Here is a 27,634-nt window from a genome sequence, read left to right on the forward strand (position 1 = left end):
GTAAAACTCCCCTGTGAAGCCGCCTGGCCCTGGGCTTTTGTTTGCGGAAGCTTTTTGATGACTGCTTCAATTTCTTCCATAGTTATTGGCCTGTTGAGATGTTTAGATTCCTCTTCATTGAGTTTTGGAAGGGTGTATTTTTCTAGGAATATTTCTATTTCCTCCAGGTTGTCCAGTTTGTTGGAACAGAGTCGTTCATGGTATTTTTTAACAATCCTTTGTATTTCAGTGGGGTCTGTTGTTATTTCTCCACTTTCATTTCTGATTTTGTTTATTTGGGTCCTGTCTCTGTTCTTCTTGGTGAGCCTGGCTAAAGGTTCATCAATCTTGATTATCCTTTCAAAGAACCAGATTTTAGTTTTGTTGATCTTTTGTATTTTTTTTGTCTCTATGTTGTTTGTCTCTGCTCTGATCTTTATTATTTCCTTCCTTCTGCTTACACTAGGCTTTTCTAGTTGCTCTCTTTCTAACTTTTTGAGTTGTAGGGTTAGGAAAATTATTACCATTGTTTCTTATTTTTTGCAGTAGGCTTGTAGAGCTTTGAACTTCCCTCTCAAGACTGCTTTCGTTGTGTCCCATAGATTTTGGATTGTTGTGTTTTCATTGTCATTTGTTTCCATGATGTTTTTTATTTCTTCTTTGAACTCTCTGGTAACCCAGTCATTGTTTAATAGCATGCTATTTAGTCTCCATGTGTTTGATTTTTTTGGATTGTTTTTATTGTAGTTGATTCCAGTTTTATGCCACCGTGATCTGAGAAATATGCTTGATATTATTTCTATCTTCTTGAATTTAGAGAGACTTTGCCTGTGACCCAATATATGATCTATCTTTGAAAATGACCCATGTGCACTTGAGAAGAATGTATAGTCTGTGGCTTTGGGGTGAAATGTTCTGAAGATGTCAATTAATTCCATCTGATCTAGTGAGTCATTTAGGATTGCTGTTTCTTTGCTGATTTTTTGTTTAAAGGATTTGTCCATTGGTGATAGTGGGGTATTAAAGTCTCCTACTTGATTGTATTGCTGTCAATCTCTCCCTTGATATCTTCCAGGAGTTTTTTTAAGTATTTGGGTGCTCCTGTATTGGGGGTGTATATGTTTACCAGAGTTATTTCTTCTTGTTGGATTGCTCCCTTTAGTATTATGAAGGATATATTCCTTATCTCTTTTTATGTCATTCACTTTGAGATATAATTTGTCAGATATAAGTATTGCTACCCCCACTTTATTTTCATTTGAATTCGCCTGAAAAACCTTTTTCCTTCCCTTTTCCCTCAGTCTGTGTGCATCTTTTTTTCTGAGGTGGGTTTCTTGTAGACAGCAGATATATGGGTCATGTTTTCTCATCCAATCCGTTACCCTATGTCTTTTGATTGGGGCATTTAATCCATTTACATTTACAGTTATTATTGATAGGTACTTGTTTGTCGCCATTTTTTATTCTTTACCCTGTGCTCCTTCTTCACTTCCTATTTGTTTTTTTTACAGCAGACCCTTTAGCATTTCTTACATTGCTGGTTTAGTGGTAATAAACTCCCTTAGTCCTTTTTTGTCTGTGAAGCTCCTGATTTCACCTTCAATTTTGATTGATACCCTTGCTGGGTACAGTACTCTTTGAATCAGACCCTTCCTTTGCATGACTTTGTATATTTCATTCCCTTCCCTTCTGGCCTGATGTGTTTTTGTTGAGAAATCAGTCGCTAGTCTGATGAGGGATTCTTTGTACTTAACTTTCTATCTCTTTCTGGCTTCTTTTAAGATTGTTACTTTGTCGTTGATGTTTGCCAATTTAATTATAATTTGCCTTGGCGTCGGTCTTTTGGGGTTCATTTTGCTTGGGACTCTGTGAGCTTCTTGGATTAGTGTGGGTTTTTTCTTTCCTATATCAGGGAAGTTTTCTGTCATTATTTCTTCAAACAGGTTTTCTATTCCTAGATCAGTTTCCTCTCCTTCTGGCCTCCTATTATGCTGATGTTGTTTTGTTTGTGTTGTCCCCAAGTTCCCTTAGGCTCTCCTCTTGCTTTTTAATTTTTTTGTTCTAGATGCTGCTCTACTTTGGTATTTTTTCTTACCTTGTCTTCTAGCTCACTGATGTGGTCCTCTGCTTCTTATAGTCTACTCTTGATGCTTTCTATTGATTCCTTTACAGCAACAATGTTATTTTTCATTTCTTCTTGGTTCTTCTTCATTTCCTCTTGGTTCTTACACATATTGTTGAATTTGTCTTCCATTCTTTTCATCCACTTTATGACTATTTTTCTTAATTCTTTCTCTGACAGGTTGCTTGCCTTCATTTTGTTTACTTCCTTTTCTGGTGATGCCTGCTTTTCTTTCATATGTGCGCTGTTTCTTTGTCTCCCCGTGTTCTCTCTTCTCAGGTGTCTGATTATGTAGTTCTCTCTCTCCTTCTTTCAGGCAAAATCTGATCTTTCCATGGTGGAGTGTAGAGCTCCTCTGAATCCGCATGCTTTCGCCACTTGGGAACCAGTGTTCTCGGGTTCGCAGTTGTTCGGTGGGTGCCGTAGTTGTAGATTCCCAGGGCTTTTCAGGTTTCCGATAACATCCACTTTTCCTTCAAGATGGCACGGTCTCCGCATCTGAGTGGGTCGATCCAGGAGGGAACCCAGCAGCAGTTGGGGCTGCCTGGTCAGGGGAGCCCCGTCCAACAGTCTCCCACAGTCTCTTGGAGTATAGCTGTCCCTCAACTCACTAACAAACACTCCCCATGTGACCACACACTCTCCCTTTGTTTTCTCACTCACACACTATCTTGCAGTCTGCCTTCCCATTGGCAGCCATCTTCCCTCTCCTATAATGTGGTTATTAAAGATACATTTTAGTTTGAAATTGTAATAATATCTATTTTTTATAAATAAATAAATTTGTGGACTGAAAATTGTAGATTTTTTAATTGAATAAAAAATTGCATGGGCATAGCTAAGCTTGTTTAAAGTAAGACAAATAATATTAAGGGGAAAATAAGAAGGTGAAACAATAAATGCTGACACTAGAAATTATTTTTATTATAGTAAGATATATATAAAATAAAAATATGCAATTAAAATCATTTAAGTGTAAAATTAAGTTACATTAATTTTTGCATTCACAGTCATCACCACTCTCCATTTGCAAAATATTTCCCTTTTTTAATTAAAATTTGGGGGTGACTGATTAATAAACTTATATAAGTTGCAAGTGTATAATCCCTCACCTCAAACAGAGACTTTGTAGCCATTAAGCATTATCTTCCCATTTTACCCTCCTCCTATTACCAGGTATCATTTAATTAATTCTATGACTCTATGAATTTATCTATTATAAATATTTCATATACATGGAAACACATAATATTTGTTCTTTTATCCTGGCTTATTTCACTTAGCAAAATGTTTTCAAGGATCATCCATGCGAGACCATGTATAAAAACTTGACTTATTTTTTATGGCTGAATAATATTCCATGGTACACACAGAGCATATTTTATTTATTCATTCTTTTCTTAAATGGTACTTGTGTTGTTTATACAATTTGGCTACTGTTAATAATGCGGCAATGAGTATTGGCACACAAGTATGTGTTTGAGTCATTCTTCAATTATTTTGGGGTATATTACTAGGAGTTCAGGTGCTGGGCCACATGGTAATTTTATGTTTCACATTTTGAGGAACCATCAACCATTTCAACTTTAGTCAGGGAAAATTGGAGAGTGCTGACTTGGGCAGAAATCCATGGACAAGAAAGATAATATGAAAGGCTAACATTTGTGATGGGAGATCTAATCTCATAGTTGGAGAAAAAAAAGAGTGTGGATGCATTGGAGAAGGTAAGAACAACTTTGTCAGCACTGCCTCTCACCCAAAACAACACAGCATGGGCCTGAAATAGCCAGAAGTTATGTCCACACAGGGAATGAGAGAGCAATGAGTGTTCAACTTCCTCAACTGTGTGTAATACTTCTGGTGAAATCCATTGGCCTCCAGAAGTACCCAGAGCACTAAGTCCAGAATTGCATGACTGGGTAGGGAGAAGATCAGGAAAGAGTCATAGGAATATGAAAGAGTATTAAAAAGATGCAGTTCCTGCTGACTGTGCTCAGAACTTCAGCAAGAAGTCTGCCCACAAGCCTCTGGGAGAACTTAATTGGAAGATCTTCCTTCTAGGATTGCAGGCACTGCCCCCTCCCATTGTCATAAGTGATAAAGCAACACCTCCCCTCACTCTTTGGTTGAGTTCCAAATAAGGGGGGAAGGAAGGCCTACTCTTGCATGAATTTTGTGCATCGTGCCTCTAGTGCATCATAAAAATCTACACTGAAAATCTATATAATCTTATTAATCAATGGCACCCCAATAAATTTAAAAAAAAAGAATGAAATATCTGAAAAAATACCAAAAAAACCCTCTCTCTTCACAGTAGTATCAAAAACAATGAAGTATGGAGAAATAAATATTACCAAGGAAGTAAAGCATCTAAACCAGTGGTTCTGAACCTTTCTAATGCCACGACCCTTTAATACAGTTCCTCATGTTGTGGTGACCCCCAAACATAAAATTATTTTCATTTCTACTTCATAACTGCAATTTTGCTACTGTTAATGAATCGTAATGTAAATATCTGTGTTTTCCGATGGTCTTAAGCTCTACAGCAGCGGTTCTCAACCTGTGGGTCATGAGATCCCTTTTCTTTGAGATCTGCATGGTTAATTTAACTTTGCAATTTTATTTTTTGTTTAAATTTTTTTAAAAAAATTGAAATTGAGCAGAGATATGCTTTAGAGAACCGCTAGCAGGGTCACCTAAGACCACCAGAAAACACAGATATTTACATTACGATTCATTAACAGTAGCAAAATTACAGTTATGAAGTAGCAATGAAAATAATTTTATGGTTGGGGGTCACCACAACATGAGAAACTATATTAAAGGGCCGCGGCATTAGAAAGGTTGAGAACCACTGATCTAAACAATAAAATGGCCAGACTGATGAAAGAAATTGAATAAGACAAAAGCAAAGAAATCCTAAGTGCATGGATCAGAAAAAAAATAATAATTTTGCTAAAATATCCATACTACCCAAAGTTATGTATATATTCAATGTAATCTTTATTAAAATGTCAAGGTTATTTTTCACAGAAATAGAACAATAATTCTAAAATTTATATGGAAACTCTAAAGACCTTGAATAACCAAAGCAATGTTAAAAAAATAGAGCAAAGCCTGAAACGTAACACTTTCTGATTTCAAACTATACCTCACAGCTAAAATTATTATGGTAACTGCATTAAAATAGACACAAACATTAGAGGAACAGAATAGAGAGCCCTGAAACAAACACATAGATTTATGGTTATCTAATGTTTTACCATGAAATCAAGAGCACTTTATGGAGAAAAAATATACTCTCTTCAACAGACAGTTGTGCCATAATAGGAGTTTCAGCTAACATTATGTTGGTAATCATATTGCAATATACTCTGAGTGGCCAGATTATTATGATCTCTGAATGCATAATAATCTGGCCACTCAGTGTATATCCTATATAATAAAAGGCTAATATCCAAATTGTCCCCTCGACCAGGAGTTTGACCAGCAGGCAGGCCGGCCAACCGCCCATGTCCCCTCCCCCTGGCCAGGCTGGCCAGACCCTACCCATGCACAAATTCATGCACCAGGCCTCTAATATATATATCTACACTAATAAAAGGGAAACATATATATACATACATACACACACACACACACACACATACACACTGAGTGGCCAGATTATTATGCATTCAGAGATCATAATAATCTGGCCACTCAGTGTATAAACACAGGATGTCCCAAAAAATGTATAGACACTTTAACAGCTTATTATATTAAACTAGAGGTCCAGTGCACGAAATTCATGCACTCGGGGGGAGGGGGTCTCTCAGTCTGGCCTGTTCCCTCTTACAGTCTGGGAGCCCTCACAGTATGTCTGACTGACAGAGCAGGCCTGGATAGAATGGACAAATTCTCAGAAATGCAAACAACCAAGACTGTGTCATCAATAGAAAATCTTTATAGAGGGAGAGATAAAATAAAGTGGTGAAGTAGGTAGAATTTACACTCACCTCGTGCCATGATCAAGTTATAATTGCAACTAAATTATAGAACCATCAACCTGAATAATCAACCGAAGACTATCTGAACAGAAGTCTTATAACCAAGGATTTATTTAGAGAAGAAGCCACATCAAGACTGGTAGGAAGGGTGAAGATTTTGAAAGGATTGGCCCTAGATCCACATGCAGTTGAGAAGCCAGAGGGTTATCTTAGCTGGAAATGTTCTCCCTGAGGAGTGAGGGGTCTCAGTGATGCCCCATTCACCCAAGCCTGGAACACCAGTTCCCAGAAGAGGATCCCACATAACATCTGGCTGAGATTTTGTCCACCAGAGTGAGAAAGGAGACAGCCAGAAACCCAGAAGTCCTCTTAAATGGCCAGTGAACAAAATTTTATTTGCAGCCACTCACACTGGACTCAATCAAAAGGATAACAGCTAACAGCAGACTGGAGTCATACAGGGAGAGAGTCACCAAAATCCCTGTGCCCACAGATGACATCTTTCCTGGGGTAAGCACTCCACTCCATAGGCATCAGCCTGGGGAGATACACTAGCTCCACCCTCTCAAATATTTGTGGCCCCACTTCATCAAGGTTGCTCCATGCACAGGAATATGTTAGTTGTGGCCAGAATGGCCCTGTGGTATCATCTTTCTATAAAGCTTTTGAAGAGGTCTGGGGAGATTATGGGGGTGTGGATTGCATCATAGATACTAACAGATACCCAGAGTCAGTCACACACAGTGTCTAACATTGACCTTTACCAGAGTCACTCCTAAGAGGCCACAGGACTAACACCCACAGTGGCAGACTTCAATCACATCAGAACATAAACCAATGATATCCACAAGCAACACAAACAAAGGAAGGTCTTGGAAGGCACCAGACCCTGTTAGGGTAAATGCTATTCATGGGGTCAGCCCTTGCACAACAGCTCCTGCACTGTGGTCAAGATCAATTTTCACAGTAAGCCTACATGAGTGTCAAACACACTCATGGATGGCCCCACAGAAATCAAGACTCAATTACAACAGAAAGTAACCCATGCAAGGAACATTCCTGAAGCACTGAACTCAGGTGATCAGGAAGACTGTGCCACTAAGCCCCATAAGACACTTACATAAGGCCACCATACCAGGTCTGTGAGACAAAGCATATCTGCCTAATACACAGAAACAAATACAGTTAATCAACCAAAATAAAGAGAAAAAGAAACATACTCTCAATGAAAGAACAGGATAAATCTCCAGAAAAATATAAGTGAAATGGAAGTAAGCAATCTATCTGATATAGACTTTAAAACAATGGTAATAAAGATGCTCAAGAAACTTGGAGGAAGAATAATTAAATCCAGTGATAAGTTGAAAAGGAGAAAGTATGCATTAAAAAAGACTTAGAAACCACACAAAAAAGAACCAGTCAGAATAAAGGATGCAATATCTAAAATTAAGAATTCGCTAGAAGGAATCAATGTACGTTGAATGAAGTGGAAGGTCAAATTTGGACAAAAGGTAGTCAAAAAACACCCAATCAGAGCAGGAAAAAAGAATTGAAAAAAAAAGAGACTATTATAAGGGACCTCTTGGAAAATACTAAGCCTAACAACATCAAAATCATAGGAGCACCAGAAGAAGAAGGAGAGCAAAAGATTGAGAAACTATTTGAAGAAATAATAACTGAAAAATTTCTTAACCCAAAGAAGACAAAATACAAGCCCAGGAAGTGAGATTCTTCCAAACAAGTTCAACCCAAAGAGACCCACATAAAGACATCATAATTAAAATGGAAAAAAAATTACACACAAAGAGAGAATCTTAAAAGCAGCGAGAGAAAGATGGTTGGTTACCTAAAAGAGAGTTCACATAAGACTGTCAGCTGATGGCTCTACAGAAACATTTCAGGCCAGAAGGCATGGCAGAAAATATCCAAATTGATGAAAAGAAAATACCTATAACCAAAACTACTCTATGCAGCAAGGCTATCATTGAAAACTAAAATATAAATGCCTTCTCAGAAAATAAAAAGTTAAAGGAGTTCACAAACAAACCAATATTACAAAAAATGTTAAAGGGTCTTCTTTAAGAAGAAAAAGAAAGGGGGGAAAAAACCAGAAACATAATTATAAAATATAAAATGGCAATAAACATCAATTCGTCACTTTAAATATAAATGGATTGAATGTTACAATTACAAAAGATAGTATTGAATGGATAAGAAAACAAGACCAATATACATGCTCTCTATAAGAGGCCCAGATAAGAATAAAAGACTCATGCAGACTGAAAGGGATGTAAAAAGATACTTTATGAAAATGATAAAAAATGCTGGGGTAGAAAAACTAATATAAGACTGAAGAGACTGCCCTGACTGGTTTGGCTCAGTGGATAGAGCGTCGTCCTGCAGACTAAAGGGTCCCAGGTTCGATTCTGGTCAAGGGCATGTACTTTGGCTGTGGGTACATCCCCAGTGGGGGATGTGCAGGAGGCAGCTGATCGATGTTTCTCATCGATGTTTCTAACTCTCTATCCCTCTCCCTTCTTCTCTATAAAAAAAAAAAAATCAATAAAATATATTTTTAAAAAAACTGAAGAGACTTTAAAACACAGGCTATAATAATAGAAAAAGAATCACATTCTATCAAATAAAGAGAGAATATGCTAATTGACTGCCCCACCCTCAAAGATGGTGGCACCCACAGCCAATAAGGAGGGAGTATGCTAATTGACTGCCCGCCCTCAAAGATGGCGGTGCCCACAGCCAATAAGGAGGGAATATGCTAATTGACTGCCACACCTTCAAAGATGGCAGCACCCACAGCCACAAGGTAGCAGCGCCCAGTCCCCTCAGTCCTGCCGGGGCGGTGGGCGCATAGCAAGACCGGGACTGCCCGCAGGCAGGCCCAGCCACTCCGTGCACCTCTCTGTAGTCCCCCAGTCCCCTCAGCCCCCCAGCCACCCAGGGCCAGCTTGAGGTGCAGGAAAGCCTTGGATGACAGCTGCCCAGCTGCCCAGGGCCACCCGAGGCTCAGGTAACCAGGGCTGGCCGAGGCTTGCACTGCCAGCAGGGGCAGCAGCGGAGGTGTGATGGGGCATAGCCTTTCCCTGATCCCCTGATCAACAGGTTGCCTCCTGCCCCTGAGGGCTCCCAGACTGTGAAAGGGGGCAGGCCAGGCTGAGGAACCCCCCGTCCAGTGCATGAATAAGAGAGGAATATGCTAATTACCCGTTACACCATGAAGCGTAATGACCGACCACGTAATGACCAGATCATGGATCTGTAGGAGCGTGGGGCAGCGAACTACAAGTGGGTGGTGGAGAACTACAGGAGGGGGCATGGCAGCAAAGCTATGAGGGGGGCAGAGCGGGGGAAGGGGAAGTACAGGAGGACAGGGCAGTGGGCGGAGAGCTACAGGAGGGTGACAGCGAGCCACTGGCTACAAGCGGGCGGTGGAGAGCTACAGGAGGGGGAAGAGAAGCAAGCTCTGAGGGGAGAAGCAGGGGGAGCTACAGGAGGGCATAGAAGTGGGCAGAGAGCTACAGGAGGGTGGCAGCAAGCTACTGGAGCACAGATTTGTGCGCAGGGCTACTAGTTACATAACAATAAAGGATCAATTCAATAAGAGAATATAATCCTATTAAAATGTATGCACCAAGCATAGTAGCATCCTATATAATAAAAGAGTAATATGCAAATTTACCATCAATCCAACACACAAGATGGCTGTCCCCATGTGGACACAATATGGCCGCCACAAGATGGCTGGCAAGGGAGGGCAGTTGGGGGCAATCAGGCCAGCAGAGGAGGGCAGTTGGGGGGGAACCAGGCTTGCAGGGGAGGGCAGTTAGGGGAAACCATGCCTGCAGGGGAGGGCAGTTGGGGGCGACCAGGCTGGCAAGGGAGGGCTGTTAGGGGTTACCGGGCCAGCAGGGGAAGACAGTTAGGTGCGACCAGGCTGGCAGGGGAGGGCAGTTAGGAGTGACCAGGTTGGCAGGGGAGGGCAGTTAGGGGCAATCGGGCCAGCAGGGAGTCGTTAGGGGGTGATCAGGCTGGCAGGCAGAAGTGGTTATGGGAAATCAGGCAGGCAAGCAGGCAAGTGGTTGGGAGCCAGCAGTCCTGGATTGTGAGAGGGATGTCTGACTGCCGGTGGGATCGGGCCTAAACGGGCAGTCGGGCATCCCTCAAGGAGTCCAAGATTGGAGAGAGTGCAGGCTGGATTGAGGGACACCCCCCCCCCATGCATGAATTTCATGCACTGGGCCTCTAGTCTCAATATATAAAGCAAATGTTAATAAACTTATAGGAAGAGATCAACAGTACTACCATTATATAAGGGGACTTTAACACACATTTGACATCAATAGATATATCCTTGTTGGAACCCTAATCAAAGTACTCTAGATGTTCAAGGCCAATTTGAGTGTGTAGACCCTGTCCAGAGTATGCCGGATGCTCAAGGCCAAGTTGTCATATGCAGGTGCAAAAGCAAGGACACAGCAATCTTTCTGTACACAATGTGCAGACGTGACTTTCTGTAGCCCAACTATTGATGTCTCTATTTGGCAAGAAGTCTCTTTTGTCTAAGTTGGTATAAAGATGTGTTGTAGACAGCTGGTGCGAGGCTGCTTTTATGTAGGGCTGGGTTACTGTCCTGGTTTCTATGGCTCCTATGTTTGCTACTGTAGTAGCAAGGGCTAATTTGTACAGCTTCTTTTTGAAGCTACTTTGAAGAACTGTTGAGACCCAAGGTATCTCCTCTTGGCAGAGGGGCGAACAGAGAGTGTGGACCTGGCCATGGTCCATTACAGGAGAAGGGCCATGGGTGGCCCTCCTATCCCCTAAAAAGATAATTCTCCAAAGTATACATATACAGAGGGCCAATTGACATGTGAAATGTTGTTCAACATCATTAATTATCAGAGAAATGCAAATTAAAACCACAATGAGATATCACCTCACACCTGTCAGAATAGCTTTCATCAATATACCTATAATAATAAAAGCTTAATATGCTAATTAGAACAGATGTCCTTCCAGAGGACAAAGCTGCAGTGGGCAGGGGCCAAGGCAGAGGCAGCAGAGGCCAAGGCTTCCCATGGCAGTGGCAGGGCAGGTGGGGGCTGGGGTCAAGGCCCTTGCATGAATTTTGTGCATCAGGCCTCTAGTTTGATTATAAGTCTTGGCAAGGGAGAAAAGGGAACCCTTGTGCACTGCTGGGGAGAATGCAGACTGGTGCAGCCACTGTGGAAAACAGCATGGAGGTTTCTCAAATAATTGAACATGGAACTGCCATATGACCCAGTGATTTCACTTCTGGTATATACCAGTATCTGAAGTAACCCAAAATACTAATTCAAAGAATATATACACCCTTATATTAATTACAGCATGATTTACAATAGCCAAGACATAGAAGCCATTCAAGTTCTAATGAATAGATGAGTGGATAAAGAAGAAAATGTACATATGTACAATTGAATATTATTCAGCCGTAATGAGAATGAAATCTTACCTTTTGTGATGTTATGTATGTATGGACCTAAAGGGTATTATGCTAAGTGAAATAAGTCAGGCAGGGAAAGACAAATACCATATTATTTCACTTATATGTAGAATCTAAAGAACAAAATAAATGAACAAAGTAGAAACAGATTCATAGATATGTTCAACTGACTGATGGTTGCCAGATAAGAGGGAAGTTGGGGAACTATGTGAAAAGGTGAAGGGTTTAACAGGTACAAATTGACAGTTACAAAATGTATCATGGAAATGCACACTTGAAATCTATATGATCCTATTAACCAATGTCAACTCCATAAAATTTTTAAAATACTTCCAACTATATCTACCTTTATTAAAAACAACCTATTGATTGATTTTGCTGCTGACAAGTGAAATCTTTGTTATAGACAAGTAATTAGGAATCACTGTGCTTCCTCATTTGTGTGGCTTTTAATAAGGATATTCTAGAAGTTTCTGAGTTTTTAGCACATAGAAATTAATCTAATTGTATAATAGCAGGCCAAAAGAATCCCTAAAGTTTCTACTTTAAATAGGTAATTGCGTACTTAACTTATGAATATAATGGTGTAAAAACACTGGTCTTAATTTTATTTATTTTATACTAGAGGCCCAGTGCACGACATTCATGCACGCGGTGGGGGGTGGGGAGGATGGTCCGGGTTGGGGGGATGGTCCCTCAGCCTGGCCTGTGCCCTTTAGCAGTCCAGAAGCCCTCAGCCTCAGGGTTGTCCAACTGATGGCTTAGGCCTGCTCCCACCTGGACATCCTTAGTGCTGCTGCGGAGGCAGGAGTTCAATGCAGGAGCACCACTGTGCTCAGCTTGTGGCTGAGCGGTGCTCCTGCATTGAGCATCTGCCCCCTGGTGGTCAGTATGCATCATAGCAACCAGTCTTTCTGCTGTCTGGTCGATTTGCATATTACCCTTTTATTATATAGGATTGAATTTATTGGAGTGACATTAGTTAATAAAATTATATAGGGTTTCAGGAATACAATTCTACAATACATCATCTGTATTTTGTATTGTGTGTTTACCAACCCAAGTCAAGTATCTTTCCATCACCATTTTTTCCCCATTTACCCACTTCTACCTCCTCCATTCCACTTTCCCTCTGGCAATAACCATACTGTTGTCTGTGTCCATGAGTATTTCTTTTTTTACTGCTTAAACACTAGCCTTTAAATCAAGAGACTTGGTTTAAATTCTGATTCTACGGTACTACCAGACTCCCCTCCTATCTCATATGCTGTTTTAAGTATTTAGTGATATAATAAAAATGTAATACTTAACAAAAGGCCTGAAACATAATAGTGGACTATTTTAAATATAACACTTATGTCAAAGATAATTCATTCTTTGGACTTCAGTTTCCTTAAAGCTAACAATTTAAATAGTTTGAATGAACCTAGATTTTTTTCACAAATGTCTCTCAAAAAATAGTAAATAACTTGGAATAGAAAGTAAAATTTACTTTTGATCAAAAGACAGTTTCAATTTAGGTTAAACATGAGAGATTTTGATAATGAATATTCCAGATAACTTGCAACATTCAAATTAAGATTAGAAAATACTTCAGAAAAATTTATTCAATCTTTATTTACCACATTATTAATGAAGAGACTAAAAACAAGATAAATTAAGTAATAGATTATCAGTGACCAAGATGGAATTCCTGAAATCCTGTGATAGTATGCTTTATGTTAAGTCACATCTATTAATTAATCTGAATAATCATATAAAAATTTGTCATAAATAAAGATAGTGAAAATATTTTAGTCTTTAGACTTTCAGACCCTTGAATGATTTTATTTTATTTTTATTTTTTTAATTACTTTATTGATTAAGGTATCACATATTTGTCACTGACCCTCCCATTCCCTTCCCACCCCCCCTCACACGCATGCCCCTCTCCCCCTGTTGTCCGTGATCACTGGTTAGGCTCATATGCAAGCACACAAGTCCTTTGGTTGATCTATCTCCCTTGTCCCCACCCTCCCCTACCTTCCCTCTAAGGTCTGATCAATGCTGTTCTTGTTCTTCAGTCTATGTTGTTCATCTTTTCCCCTAGATGAGTGAGCTCATGTGATACTAGGAATACACTTATAGGAACCAAAAATGAGACAAGCAATAATAGTTATGCTGAGAGGCAAATGAATCAGTCTATAGTGAGTTTCTTTCTGGGCCAACAGTTCTTTTGAGTCCCAGTTTCTATGTCCAACAGTTGTTTATGTGTTCATAACAGCAATGATATTTCAGTTCTGGATGGTGGACAAATGGTGGTAATGCAGGTCCGACCCTCTCTGGTTTGGTCCTGGGCAATCTGCAGTGACGCACATCTGCTGACTGCTAGTATGGCAAGGCATGGTCAGCGTCTTCCATCTCTGGACTGTTTCTCTTCTGACTTCATGGCTGGAGCACTCCTGTCAATTCCTCTCTGTTGCAGGAATCCACATGGTCTCGGAGTTGTTTTCTGAAAATATACAAACATATTCTCGACCAAAAGTTAATAAAGGAATATTTTCTATAAATTTGACTTGCGATCCTTTTTCATTTTTTTTCCCAAACGATTTTCCTTTGGCTTGTTTTGACACCATGTATGTTTTACCTAGGTGTCTTGCTGTTAGCATTACAAATGAAAGTTAATTTTCTAGATGTAATTTATTTACAGGATATTTTTCCTTACATGATATTCTTCTACTATCCCCCCTTTTTTGGTTTAAATATTGGGAGGCTTTTGGAAATTTTATGCTGTAATCTTGATAGCTTTTAAATTTTACTTTTTTTGCACTAAAATGTGACTGCTTTAGGTTCATTATATGTTATGCAATTTTACCATGAGATGAGCTACCAATAAAAATTTTAGTTAACACTTTAGGAACAGCTTTTTTGTCCAGTACAATTGATTTTTCTAGAGTATTTGCTTATTTTGATTGGCCAATTTAAATAAGTCTGAAAACTTGACTACTATTTTACTGTCAAATTTAATACTCTAACAACCATCTTGATTTACCCTGTAATTATTAGTGGAGAGGATTATTTGCCTTCTTGAGTAGGCCCTGAGCATTCCTGGTGCTAGGCTGGATTTAGATATCATAGACCCCAGTTCCCTGGATCATGGGTGCAAGACATCTCCATCAAGTCTTGTTGCAGTGAGAGGGCATCTGCTATTGGCCAAGTCTCTGTTACCTGGGTCCCGATTTGAGCTGGGCATGTGAAGCTGAGAAGCCATGGGGGCAGGAGATCTCTTTCAGCAGGGGTGAGGGTTCAGGCCCCTGCAAACTTAGTGGGGTGAAGGTCTGTGCCCCACCTCTTTTGACCCCCAAGTTCTCTCCTGATGGCCCCTATGCGACTGTGCCTGTCTTAGGTTGTTCCTTCCCTGAGGAATCTTACCGTCTCTGGATAACCAGCCATCCTCCGGGGCCAAGCAGGGTGATGTGAGGTTTAATTCTGTTTCCTTGGTCGCCTATGCCCCCATGGCCTCCATGCCCAGCACCTGCCTTGGGATCCCCTCGCCTGCTGGTAGGGTTCCAGCACTGATCACATATCTTGTGGAACCCAGGTTTCTTCTCCAAGGAGGCCCAGCTCACCCCACTGGGCGAGAGACAGATCCATGGTACCAGCCATCACGAGGTTTCAACCTTGGCATGAACAGAAGCTCAGGCAACAGCTGTGGACAATTGGATTGTGAGAAGCGGGTCCCTCTTGGCCAAAAGGGCAAGAGGGGACAATTTAGAATGTTCAGGTGCCTTCCCAGGGGGCCCTCTACACAGTGGAAGGGATTAAACCCTTTCATGTCCTTTTTAAATTGCTGCCAGACATTCAAGGAATTAGTTTGTAAGTTTGTTTGGGGTAATTGTATAATATGTTGTTGTAATTTTAAAATATCTAGAGATGTGTTACATTTGTCTCGAAGCACCAAACAGATGATTTTTTTTTTATCCCACGGGTGTGAGGAACTATTATAACTAATGGGGGTGATCCAAATCTGGGAAAATTTTTAATGACAGTATAGAATAATATCATGTAAGGATATTCTTTGTTCTAGTCCATGGCAATTCCCTTTCAAACTGGCTGTTCATTTCTTTTTATATAGACAAGGTATTAGTTACATTTTCTGCACCTCTATCGGGGGCAAGTAGTGATAGTAGTGACACCCTTTCTTTGGTGTCCACACAAGCCAGAAACCTCTCTTTAATTGTACACACAAAGGGGCATTGTTTTTATTTTGTGTCATACAAAAGGGAAGCTGGGTGGAGACCCCTGTGTATTTATACTTTCTTGCCCTACCCATGGACCTGATGGATGACCAAGGTGTTTGGTATTATTGGTAACTACATTAGTCAGGGGAACAGCCCACATAAGGGGTCTTACCCATGAAGGGTCAGGAGCATAAGTCCAAAATACTTACCCTCTTATCCCAGGTAAAATTACCGTACATCTGATGATTGCTAGTGTGGCTAGAAAGGCGTTCTCAGGCATTCTTGGGTTTCTGGTTACCTCACAATTTCTTCCCTGAGGTTTAACGTTCTGATTGATGTTTCTCTGTTTCTGTATCTGTTTTTTCCCCATCAGTTTACGTTGTTCATTATATTCCACAAATGAGTGAGATCATGTGATATTTATCTTTCTCTGCGTGGCTTATTTCACTAAGCATAATGTTCTCCATCTCCATCCATATTGTTGCAAATGGTAAGAGCTCCTTTTTTACCGCAGCGTAGTATTCCATTGTGTAGATGTACCACAGTTTTTTAATCCACTCATCTGCTGATGGGCACTTAGGCTGTTTCTAAATCTTAGCTATGGTGAATTGTGCTGCTATGAACATAGGGGTGCATATATCCTTTCCGATTGATGTTTCCAGTTCCTTGGGATATATTCATAGCAGTGGGATCACTGGGTCAAATGGGAGTTCTATTTTTAGTTTTTTAAGGAAACTCCATACTGTTCTCCACAGTGGCTGCACCAGTCTGCATTCCCACCAGCAGTGCACGAGGGTTCCTTTTTCTCCACATCCTCTCCAGCACTTGTCATTTGTTGACTTGTTGATAATGGCCATTCTGACAGGTGTGAGATGGTACTGCATTGTTGTTTTGATTTGCATCTCTCTAATGATTAGTGATTAAGAGCAGGTTTTCATATGTCTCTTGGCCTTCCTTCTGTCTTCTTTTGAAAAGTGTCTATTTAGATCAGTTGCCCATTTTTTGATTGGGTTGTTTATCTTCTTTTTGTTAAGCTGCATGAGTTCCCTGTAACTGTTGGAGATTAAACCCCTATCGTTGATATCATTGGCAAATATGTTCTCCCATGTAGTGGGTTTTCTTGTTGTTTTATTGATGGTTTCCTTTGATGTGCAAAAGCTTTTTATTTTGATGTAGTCCCATTTGTTTATTTTCTCTTTAGCTTCCATTGCCCTAGAAGCAGTATCAGCAAAGAAGTTCTTTTGGCATATGTCAGAGATTTTTTCTGCCTGTAGATTCCTCTAGTATTTTTATGGTTTCCTGTCTTATGTTTAAGTCCTTGATCCATTTTGAGTTTATTTTTGTGTATGGTGTAATTTGGTGGTCTAGTTTCATTTTTTTGCATGGATCTGTCCAATTTTCCCAACACCATTTGTTGAAGAGACTGTCTTGACTCCATTGTATGTTCATGCCTCCTTTGTCAAATATTAATTGAGCATAGTGATTTGGATCGATTTCTGGGTTCTCTATTCTATTCCATTGATCTATATGTCTGTTCTTTTGCCAATACCAGGCAGTTTTGAGAACAGTGGCTTTGTAATACAGCTTGAAATCTGGTATGGAGATCCCACCTACTTTGTTCTTCTTTCTCAGGATTGCTGTGGCTATTCGAGGTCTTTTTTTATTCCAGATGAATTTTTGGAAAGTTCTTTCTAGGTCTGTGAAGTATGCCGTTGGTATTTTAATGGGAAGTGCATTGAAATTATAGATTGCTTTAGGTAGTATGGACATTTTGATGATGTTTATTCTACCAATCCATGAACATGGTATGTTCTTCCATCTGTTTATGTCTTCCTCTATCTCTTTTTTCAGTGTTGTGTAGTTTTCCGTGTATAGGTCTTTTACCTCCTTAGTTAAGTTTATTCCTAGGTATCTTAATTTTTTTGGTGTGATGGTACATGGAATTGCTTTTTTAGTCTCTCTTTCTGTAAGTTTATTATTGGTGTATAGAAATGCCATAGATTTCTTAGCATTTATTTTGTATCCTGCTACTCTGCCGAATTCATTTATTAAGTCTAATAATTTTTTGATGGAGTCTTTAAGGTTTTCTATGTACAGTATCATGTCATCTGCAAATAAGGACAGTTTTACTTTTTCTTTTCCAATTTGGATGCCTTTTATTTCTTCTTCTTGTCTGATTGCAACGGCTAGTATTTCCAACACTATGTTGAACAGGAGTGGTAAGAGTGGGCATCCCTGTCTTGTTCCTGTTCTTAGGGGAAATGGTTTTAGTTTTTGTCCATTGAGTATGATGTTGGCTGTGGGTTTATTATATATGGCTTTTATTATTTTGAGGTATGATCCTTCTATTCCCAGTTTGGTGAGAGTTTTTATCAAGAAAGGGTGTTGGATTTTGTCAAATTCTTTTTCTGCATCAATTGATATGACTATATGGTTTTTATGTCTTAATGTGTTTATGTGATTATCACGTTTATTTATTTGCGAATATTGTACCATCCTTGCATCCCAGGGATAAATCCTACTTGGTCTTGGTGTATGATCTTTCTGATGTACTGCTGGATTCGATTTGCTAGAATTTTGTTGAGGATTTTGGCATCTATGTTCATGAGGGATATTGGTCTGTAATTCTCATTCATTGTGTTGTCTTTATCTGGTTTTGGTATTAGGGTGATGCTGGCTTCATAGAAGGAGCTTGGAAGTGTTCCTTCTTTTTGAATTTTCTGGAATAGTCTGAGAAGGATAGGTTTTAGCTCTTCCTTGAATGTTTTGTAAAACTCCCCTGTGAAGCCGTCTGGCCCCGGGCTTTGTTTGCTGGAAGCTTTTTGATGACTGCTTCAATTTCTTCCATAGTTATCAGCCTATTGAGATTTTTAGTCTCTTCCTGAGTAAGTTTTGGAAGATTGTGTTTTTCTAGGAATGTGTCCATTTCCTCCAGGTTGTCTAGTTTGTTGGAATAGAGTTGTTCATAGTATTTTTTGACAATCCTTTGTATTTCTGTGTGGTCTGTTGTTATTTCACCTCTTTCATTTCTGATTTTGTTTATTTGGGTCTTCTCTCTCTGCTTCTTGGTGAGCCTGGCTAGAGGTTCATCAATCTTGTTTATCCTTTCAAAAAACCAGCTCTTGGTTTTGTTGATCTTTTGTATTGTTTTTTTTTTTTTGGTCTCTATGTCATTCATTTCTGCTGTAATCTTTATTATTTCCTTTCTTCTGCTCACTGTGGGCTTTTCTTGTTGCTCCCTTTCTAATTCGTTGAGTTGTTGAGTTAGATGATCTATTGCCATTTTTTCTTGTTTTTTTGAGGTAGGCCTGTAGAGCTATACATTTGCCTCTCAGGACTGCTTTCATTGTGTCCCATAGGATTTGCAATGTTGTGTTTTTATTGTCATTAGTCTCCAGGATGTTTTTAATTTCTTCTTTGATCTCATTGATAACCCAATTATTGTTTAGTGGCATGCTATTCAGTTTCCAAGTGTTTGAATTTTTTGGAATGTTTTTATTGTAGTTTATTTCTAATATTATGCCATTGTAGTCTGAGAAAATGCTTGATATGATTTCAATCTTTTTGAATTTGGGGAGACTTTGCTTGTTACCCAATATGTGGTCTATTTTTTAGAATGTCCCATGTGCACTTGAGAAGAACGTATATTCTATGGCTTTGGGGTGAAATAGTCTGAAGATGTCAATTAGGTCCATCTGATCTACTGTGTCATTTAGAATTTATGTTTCTTTGCTGATTTTTTGTCCAGAGGATTTATCCATTGATGTCAGTGGTGTATTAAAGTCCCCTGCTATGATTATATTGATGTCAATCTCTCCCTTGATATCTTCCAGGAGATTTTTTATGTATTTGGGCACTCCTGCGTTGGGTGCATATATGTTTACCAGAGTTATATCTTCTTGCTGGATTGCTCCCTTTAGTATTATGTAGTGGCCTTCCTTATCTCTTATTATGGCCTTTACTTTGAGGTCTATTTTATCTGATATAAGTATCACAACCCCAGCTTTTTTCTCATTTCCATTTGCCTTAAAAATGATTTTCCATCCCTTCACTCTCAGTCTGTGTGAATCCTTTGCTCAAAGGTGGGTCTCTTGTAGACAGCAAATATATGGGTCATGTTTTCTTATCCATTCAGCTACCCTATGTCTTTTGATTGGTGCATTTAATCCATTTACTTTTAATGTTATCATTGATAAGTACCTGTTTGTTGTCATATTTTTTCTTAGTGTTTGTTTTTCTTCTTGCCTTTCTCTTTCTTCTTTTTACAGCAGTCCCTTTAGCATTTCTTGCATTGCTGGCTTGGTAGTGATGAACTCTCTGAGCCCTTTTTTATCTGTGAATCTTCTGATTCAACCTTCAATTTTGAATGATAGCCTTGCTGGGTATAGTATTCTTGGATTCAGTCCCTTGTTTTGCATCACTTTGTATATTTCATTCTATTCCCTTCTGGCCTGGTGTGTTTCTGTTGAGAAATCCGTTGATATTCTGATAGGAGATCCCTTGTAGGTAACTTTCTGTTTCTCTCTGGCAGCCTTTAAGATTCTTGCTTTGTCGTTGGTGTTCGTCAATTTAATTATGATGTGTCTTGGTGTCGGTCTTTTGGGGTTCAACTTGTTTGGGACTCTGTGTACTTCTTGGACTTGGATAGTTTTTTGCTTTCCAATGTCAGGGATGTTTTCTGTCATTATTTCTTCTAACAGGTTTTCTATTCCTTGCTTCTCTTCCTCTCCTTCTTTTATCCCTATTATTCGAAGGTTGTTTCGTTTTGTGTTGTCCCGAAGCTCCCTTAGGCTCTCCTCTTGCTTTTTAAGTCTTCTTTCCAGTTGCTGCTGTGTTTGTGTGTTTTTTCCTACCTTGTCTTCTAATTTGCTGATGCGGTCCTCAGCCTCTTTTACTCTACTCTTTAAGCCTTCCATTGTGTTCTTTATTGCAGCTATGTCGTTCTTCATCTCCTCTTGGTTTCTTTTCATGTTGGTGACATTTTCATTCAGCTCCTTATAGTTCTCATTGATTTGTGTGTATTTGTTATCCATCCGCTTAAACATCCTTATAACAAATACTCTGAATTCTTTCTTTGTTAAGCTGCTAGCATCAAGGTCATTTAACTCCCTTTCTGGTGATTCCTCTATTTCCTCCCTTTGGGAATTTCCTTTTTTTCTCCCCATGTTTTCCTGTAATGTTTTAATTGTAGATCCACTTGCTTTGCTACCAAGGTTCTTTTGGGGATGGTGCTACTAGTGTAATCTCTCAGTTCTCCTGGGCTTGGTAATCTAGTGTAGCTCCCTACCTAAGCTACTTGGGTTCTCTTGATGTAGGCCTGCAAGCTTGAGATGCACAACTTTGGTGTCTAGAAGTCAGCAGCTATGGAGTGGAGTGTCCCAGTTTTTGCTGTCTTGCACCCTTAATTGTAATCACACATGCCTAGCAGGGACTCACAGTGGCCCCCAGTTACCGTCTGTTGGGGTGTTGGGGCTCAGGGGATCTGGTCTTTGAAAGGCGTGGCTGGGGTTCCCTGAGATCTGCAGTCGTGGGGTGAGCAGACCCAGCTTTTTCTGTTGCACCTGTGGTGGATAGGTGCTTACTCCCAGCAGTGTTTTACAGGAGCACCCTCAGTACTTTTGCCAGTGAGGCACACTGAAGGGCTCTGAAGGGCCCTGGCAGTGTAGCCGGGTAATTGGGGTGCCTGTGGGCCAGTATCCACAGTAAGTGATTTCAAAGCTTCTACTGCTGGAGGGTCGTGCGCCCCCTGCTTGTTCAAGATCACATCCAAGGGGAGCTCACAGTGGCTCCCACTATCGCCCTGTGGTTGGTTGGGCTCAGTGTGTTAGTATCTGTGGAGGCACGCTCTCTGGTCTCAGAGCTCTGGTGCACTCCGAGGGGTCCTGGCACTAAGGTTGAGTAGCTGGGGTTAATGTGGGCAACCTTCCAGGAAGAGGGAATTCAGAATTTCTACTAAGGGGCCACGTGCCCCGTCTGCGCAGAATCACAACCTCGGGTGCAAACCCGAAGTAAAGTGACCTGGGGCTGAGAACTCGCAAGTGTGTGTGCAACTGGGGTTAATGTCGGCAACCCTCTAGGAAGAAGGAAGAAGGAATTTCCACTATGGGGCCGGGGGCCCCGTGTGCACAGAATCTCACCCTCGGGTGCAAACCTGGAGTGAAGTGTCCTGGGGATGAGACCACACGAGTGCGTGTTCGTGCGCGCGCGCGGGCAGGAACCAGGGATTCTGCTGTTGGGGAAGGGTAGTTGCACTTACAGCTGCGGAAAGCTGTGTCTTTGGAGGTGGAGGTCCCAGGTTCCGCGAGTCTGCAGCTGGGGTAGCAGGATATTAGCTGGAGTGGGTGCTGGGTCACAGGGCAGTTCCAAGGCCTGTCTTGTTGGTGGTGTTGATGAGTTTCTATGTAAGGCCGTTCTCCGCTCAAGATGGCGTGGGCTCCCTCTGTGCTAGGGTCCCGCCGTCCCGGGAGTGCCTGCAGCAGTGGTAGTCTCTCTTTGTCAAGGAGAGGCTTTCTGCCAGCCCCTGCTGCTCCTGCGAGATTTAACTTTCCCTCACTCACTCTCACACCCCACGCACAACCACACACTCTCCTTTTATACCCTCACTCACTCACTTCCTCTCTCTCCACTCCATCCTGCTAGCCGCCATCTTCCTTAACCTCTTGAATGATTTTAATTACCTCAAGAATAAATAAAAGTGTGTGAGATGTTTTCTTTTCATAAAAAAATATTTATAAACCAAGATGGCAGCATAAGGTATACACCTGTACATGCTGTTTCTCACAAATACACCAAAACTACAACTAAAAGACAAAACGGCTATCATCCAGCACCACAGGAAAGCTGGTTGAGTAGAAGTTCTACAACTAGAAGGAAAGAAAAAAGCTCACTGAGACTGGGTAGGAGGTGCAGAGGCACAGAAAAGCAGAGTTATGGAGGTGCACAAACCAGGCTGGCAACTGGGTGCGCTGTTTTTTTCAATTGGATGGGAGATACAAGCTCTTGACTACTCTGAACTCCAGTTTCTGGTGAGACTCTGGAGACCCAGACTCCTACGGGGAGAAACTGGGCTGTCTGGCATTGGGTTGGAAAGTGAGGGTGGCTTTCTCACAGAGGTGCTCACAGGGATCATTGTTACTGCATGGGGGCACAGGACACGGGGAAACGGAGACGCTGAGATACAGAGACGCAGAGACACAGAGATGGCTGACTAGCAGCCATTGCTGTTTGATCCACCCAGGTGACTCCCTGAGACTCCACCCCACCCAATTTACAACCCCACGCAAGCTGTGTGCAGCAGCTTTTGCATATGAATGGCCTGTCCTTTCGCAGCCTAACATAAGAAACTGCAGCTGGGTCAGAGAACTCCAAAACTTCCAAACCCCAAACAAAGAGGAGAAATCTGCAGATCTCGCTGTAGCTCCTGCTGGGTGGTCCCAGGCAGTGGTTGACTTTGCACCACCTTGGAGATCCAGAAGCCAGTGCACCTAGTGGTCAGTGTGAGATGATACCAGATTGCAACTCCTCACATCCATAAGTGACACACTCAAGAGGCAGACTCAGTGAGCACCAAAGCCCCACTGAAGCAAATCCTGCCCCATAAGGGTGTCTCCAGCACAGCAGCTCTTCCATTATAGACACAGCGGGTCCTCACAGCCAATTGGCCTGGAAGTCAATTCCTCCCAGTGTACCAACAGCAATCAAGGCTTAACTACAACAAGACTGTGCACCCAGCCCACAAAGGGGTGCACCAAGAGTGTCCACCTCAGATGATTGGGGAGGATTAGCCACTGGGCCCTCTAGGACACCTACCATACAAGGCCACTCTATCAACACAAGAAAGCAGTCAAAATGCAGAAACAAAGAAACATGTCGCAAATGGAAGAAATGGAGGAAAGCAAACTACTGAATATACAGTTCAAAACCACAGTTATAAGATTACTCAAGTATCTTCTAGAAACCTCCAAGGAACTCAGTGAGACCTTCAATGATCTTAATGAGAATGCCAAAAAAATGGAAAATGACCAGTCAGAAATTAAGCATACACTGTCTGAAATAATGAATAATGTACAGAAATTGAACAGTAGACCAGAGGATCCCAAGAATCAAGTCAAAGATTTGAAATACGAGGAAGCAAAAAACACCCAACCAGAAAAGAAAAAAAAATAATCCAAAAATATGAAGATAGTGTAAGGAGCCTCTGGGACAACTTCAAACGTACCAACATTCAAATTATGGGGGTGCCAGAAGAAGAGAGAGAGCAAGATATTGAAAACCTATCAGAAGAAATAATGACAAAAAACTTCCCCTACCTGGTGAAAGAAATAGACTTACAAGTCCAGGAAGGGCAGAGAACCCCAAAAAGAGGAATCCAAAGAGGACCACACCAAGACACATCATAATTAAATGCCAAGGGAAAAAGACAAAGAGAGAATCTTAAAAGCAGCAAGAGAAAAATAGTTACATACAAGGGAATACCCATATGACAGTCAGCTGATTTCTCAACAGAAACTATGCAGGCCAGAAGGGAGTGCAAGTAATATTCAAAGTGATGAATAGCAAGAACCTACAACCAAGATTACTCTACCCAGCAAAGCTATCATTTAGAATTGAAGGTCAGATAAAGATCTTCACAGACAAGAAAAAGCTAAAGGAGTGCAGCACCACCAAACCAGTATTATATGAAATGCTGAAGGGTATTCTTTAAGAAGAGGAAGAAGAAGAAAAAGGTAAAGATAAAAAATATGAACAACAAAGTAACAACAAATACATATCTATCAACAAGTGAATCTAAAAATCAAGTCAATAAAAAAATCTGATGAACAGAATAAACTGGTGAATATAATAGAATCAGGGGCATAGAAAGGGAGTGGACTGACAATTCTTGGGGGGAAGGGGTGTGAGGGGTGTGGGAAGAGATTGGACAAAAATCTTACACCTATGGATGAGGACAGTGGGGGAATAAGGGCATGGGGTGAGGGGGAACCAGGTGGAGGGGAGCTATGGGGGGCAAAAAAAGGAACAATTGTAATAATCTGAACAATAAAGATTTATTTTAAAAAATAAATAAAAAATTAAAATAAACAATTTTAGTTTTTGTAGTACTATAAAGAGCTTTACTTTATTTATGTGATTCCTGTATTTCATCTCAAAACAATAAGTCTGATATATTCGTTTAAATAATTCACATATTGGTAGGTATTTTAGTCAATATCATAGTATAATAACTGTATATTATTGATGATATTAGATTGGACTTTGTGCATTTTAGCATCATGTGAGTGCTTATATGGAACATTTTGAATCAGATAATGAAATATTTAAGATGGGTAATAAGTTTTTAGCATGCAACAAATATTTTTGCAAAATGTTAATTTCTGTCAAATAAGTGAATCTATGCACAGATGCCTCCTGACAGAGGCTTTGATTTCTAAGTGCTTTGCATGCCAAATAACTAGTTTACCCCTTTAATGTTTGCCAAGTTTACTGTTAATTTACAAATAATTTCCATTTTGCTGTTTATTTCCATTTTGCTTTTGATGGATATATCTTCCAGACTTTTATCTTGAATGTAGACAAGCTAATTAATATTTTCTCTTCAGGCAAACATTTTTTCTTAGATCTAAATGTGGGTTAGATTCTTCTTCATTTCCATGTGCTTTGCTCTGTCAATCATCTATGTTCTGTGTGGCTAAAAATGTAGCTCAGTGGATAGAAATTTCCAGCTTTTACAGATTATCTGCACATACACACACACACACACACACACACACACACACACACACACTGAACTTATCTAACAGTCTATACATATAGACATATAGTGTGGATTCAATTGGAAAAAAATACCTTTGTGATAATATGCAAATTTGAGAAACCAACTTTCAAAGTAGGAAAGAATATACTTGAAATAACAGTGTGGTTTTTTATTATGACCCTAGTGTGCTTGGCTATTGATGTACAAAAACTCAAGGTTCCCCACTGTGCTGAAGCTCCAAGTCCAGATTATATAGTGTCTCTTTACCCCATGTCTATTTTTAAACTTTCTTAAAGGTAGACATGAAAATGCAATTAGATGTCTGGTTGTCCAGTCATCCATTCAACCAATCAAAGTGTAATATACTAATGATATGCTAAGGCCATTCAACTGCTCACTATGACGTGCACTGACCACCAGGGGGCAGATGCTCCAATAAGTAGGTTAGCTTGCTGCTGGGGTCCGGCTGATCAGGACTGAACAAGACAGGCTGGACACACCCTGGAGCCCTCCTGCGGTCCCTCCCCAGCTGGCCAACCTCTCACGCCCCTCCCTGGTCCCAATCGTGCACTGGCAGGGTCCCTCGGGTTGGCCTGTGCCCTCTCACGATCTGGGATCCCTCAGGGGATGTTGAAGAACCAGTTTCAGCACGATCCTGCAGGCCAGGCCTCTAGTATACTATATGACCACACTTATATGTGGAAAGTAATAAACAAAATAAACTGGTGAACAAATTGTGTGCATGGAATAGAGTAATAATTATCAAAAGGGAGCTTTGAGGAAGGGACTGGATGAAAAAAGGTGAAGATATTAGCCAAAGGACATATATGCATAGTCCATGGACACAGCTAACAGTGTGGTGATGGCCAGAGAGAGGGAGTGTGAGGGCTATTGCTTAAACATCCCCCATGACAGCATTATCATTCTCCAAATAATTACTCCCTTTCTCATGTTTTGTCTAAATTCTTTCATCTGTTTAAAGTTCAGATCAAATGACAATATGTTAATGTTATCTTTTTATACTCTACTAGAGGCCCAGTCCCTCAGCCTGACCTGTGGGATAGGGCCAAAACCAGCTCTCTGACATCCCCCAAGGTGTCCTGGATTGTGAGAGGGTGCAGACCAGGCCGAGGGACCCCACTGGTGCACTATTGGGGCCGGGGAGGGATGCGGAAGGTTGGCCAGCCAGGGAGCGACCACGGGAGGGCTCCAGGGCGTGTGTGGAGAGCGGCTACAGCAATTGGACAGGTTCAAGCCTCGGACTGATAAGAGGGCATGGTCCTCTTGTGACAAAGCCATATACAAGTTCCAGCTTGGAGGGCAAAACCCTCCCAGCACAATTATAGCCAAAGGCTATGGTTGTAAGCTTGACCTTAAGGTCTGACCCTGTGGTCCTAGGTGGCTGAGGGATGTGGGCTGCGAGAGGTACAGCAAGTGATGCCAAAACAAATTTTGATAGAGTTCAGAGAAGTGCAACGACAGAAAAGAAGTAGATTTGAAACTCACAAGAACATTGTAAACATCTTGACTACTCCCTTGTTTTGCTTTGTGTGATCTGACTATAAAATAAATACTCAACTTACAGGTTGGGTCACTGTTTCCTTATCCAGGCGCAGTGATCCACCTGGCCCCAACTATATTCTCTTGTCTGTTTTCTTTAATCCTTCACCGCCCCCCTCCCCCCTCAGGTTCACCACTGGCTGTGCTAGACACAGTCAGGCATGTCTGGTCCATCTCGCTCAGTCCTGATTGGCCGGACCCCAGCAGCAAGCTAACCTACTGGGCAGTGCACGTCATAGTGAGAGGTTGAGCAGCCTTAGCATATCATTAGCATATTATGCTTTGATTGGTTGAACGGCCAACCAGATGACTGGATGACTGGACACATAGCATATTAGGCTTTTATTATATAGGATAAGAGACATCACTAGAAAACATTTAGCCAAGTTCCAGATGATGAAATATTGCTTTCTTGTTTAACACATTTTCTATGAGGAAAACTCTACTGGCTCCAAAACAGCTGTTATTATTATTTTTTTAATTTTAAATTTCCTGTGGTGACATTGGTTA

The sequence above is a fragment of the Cnephaeus nilssonii genome (assembly GCF_951640355.1).
Source record: "Cnephaeus nilssonii genome assembly, chromosome: X".
NCBI lineage: Eukaryota > Metazoa > Chordata > Mammalia > Chiroptera > Vespertilionidae > Cnephaeus > Cnephaeus nilssonii.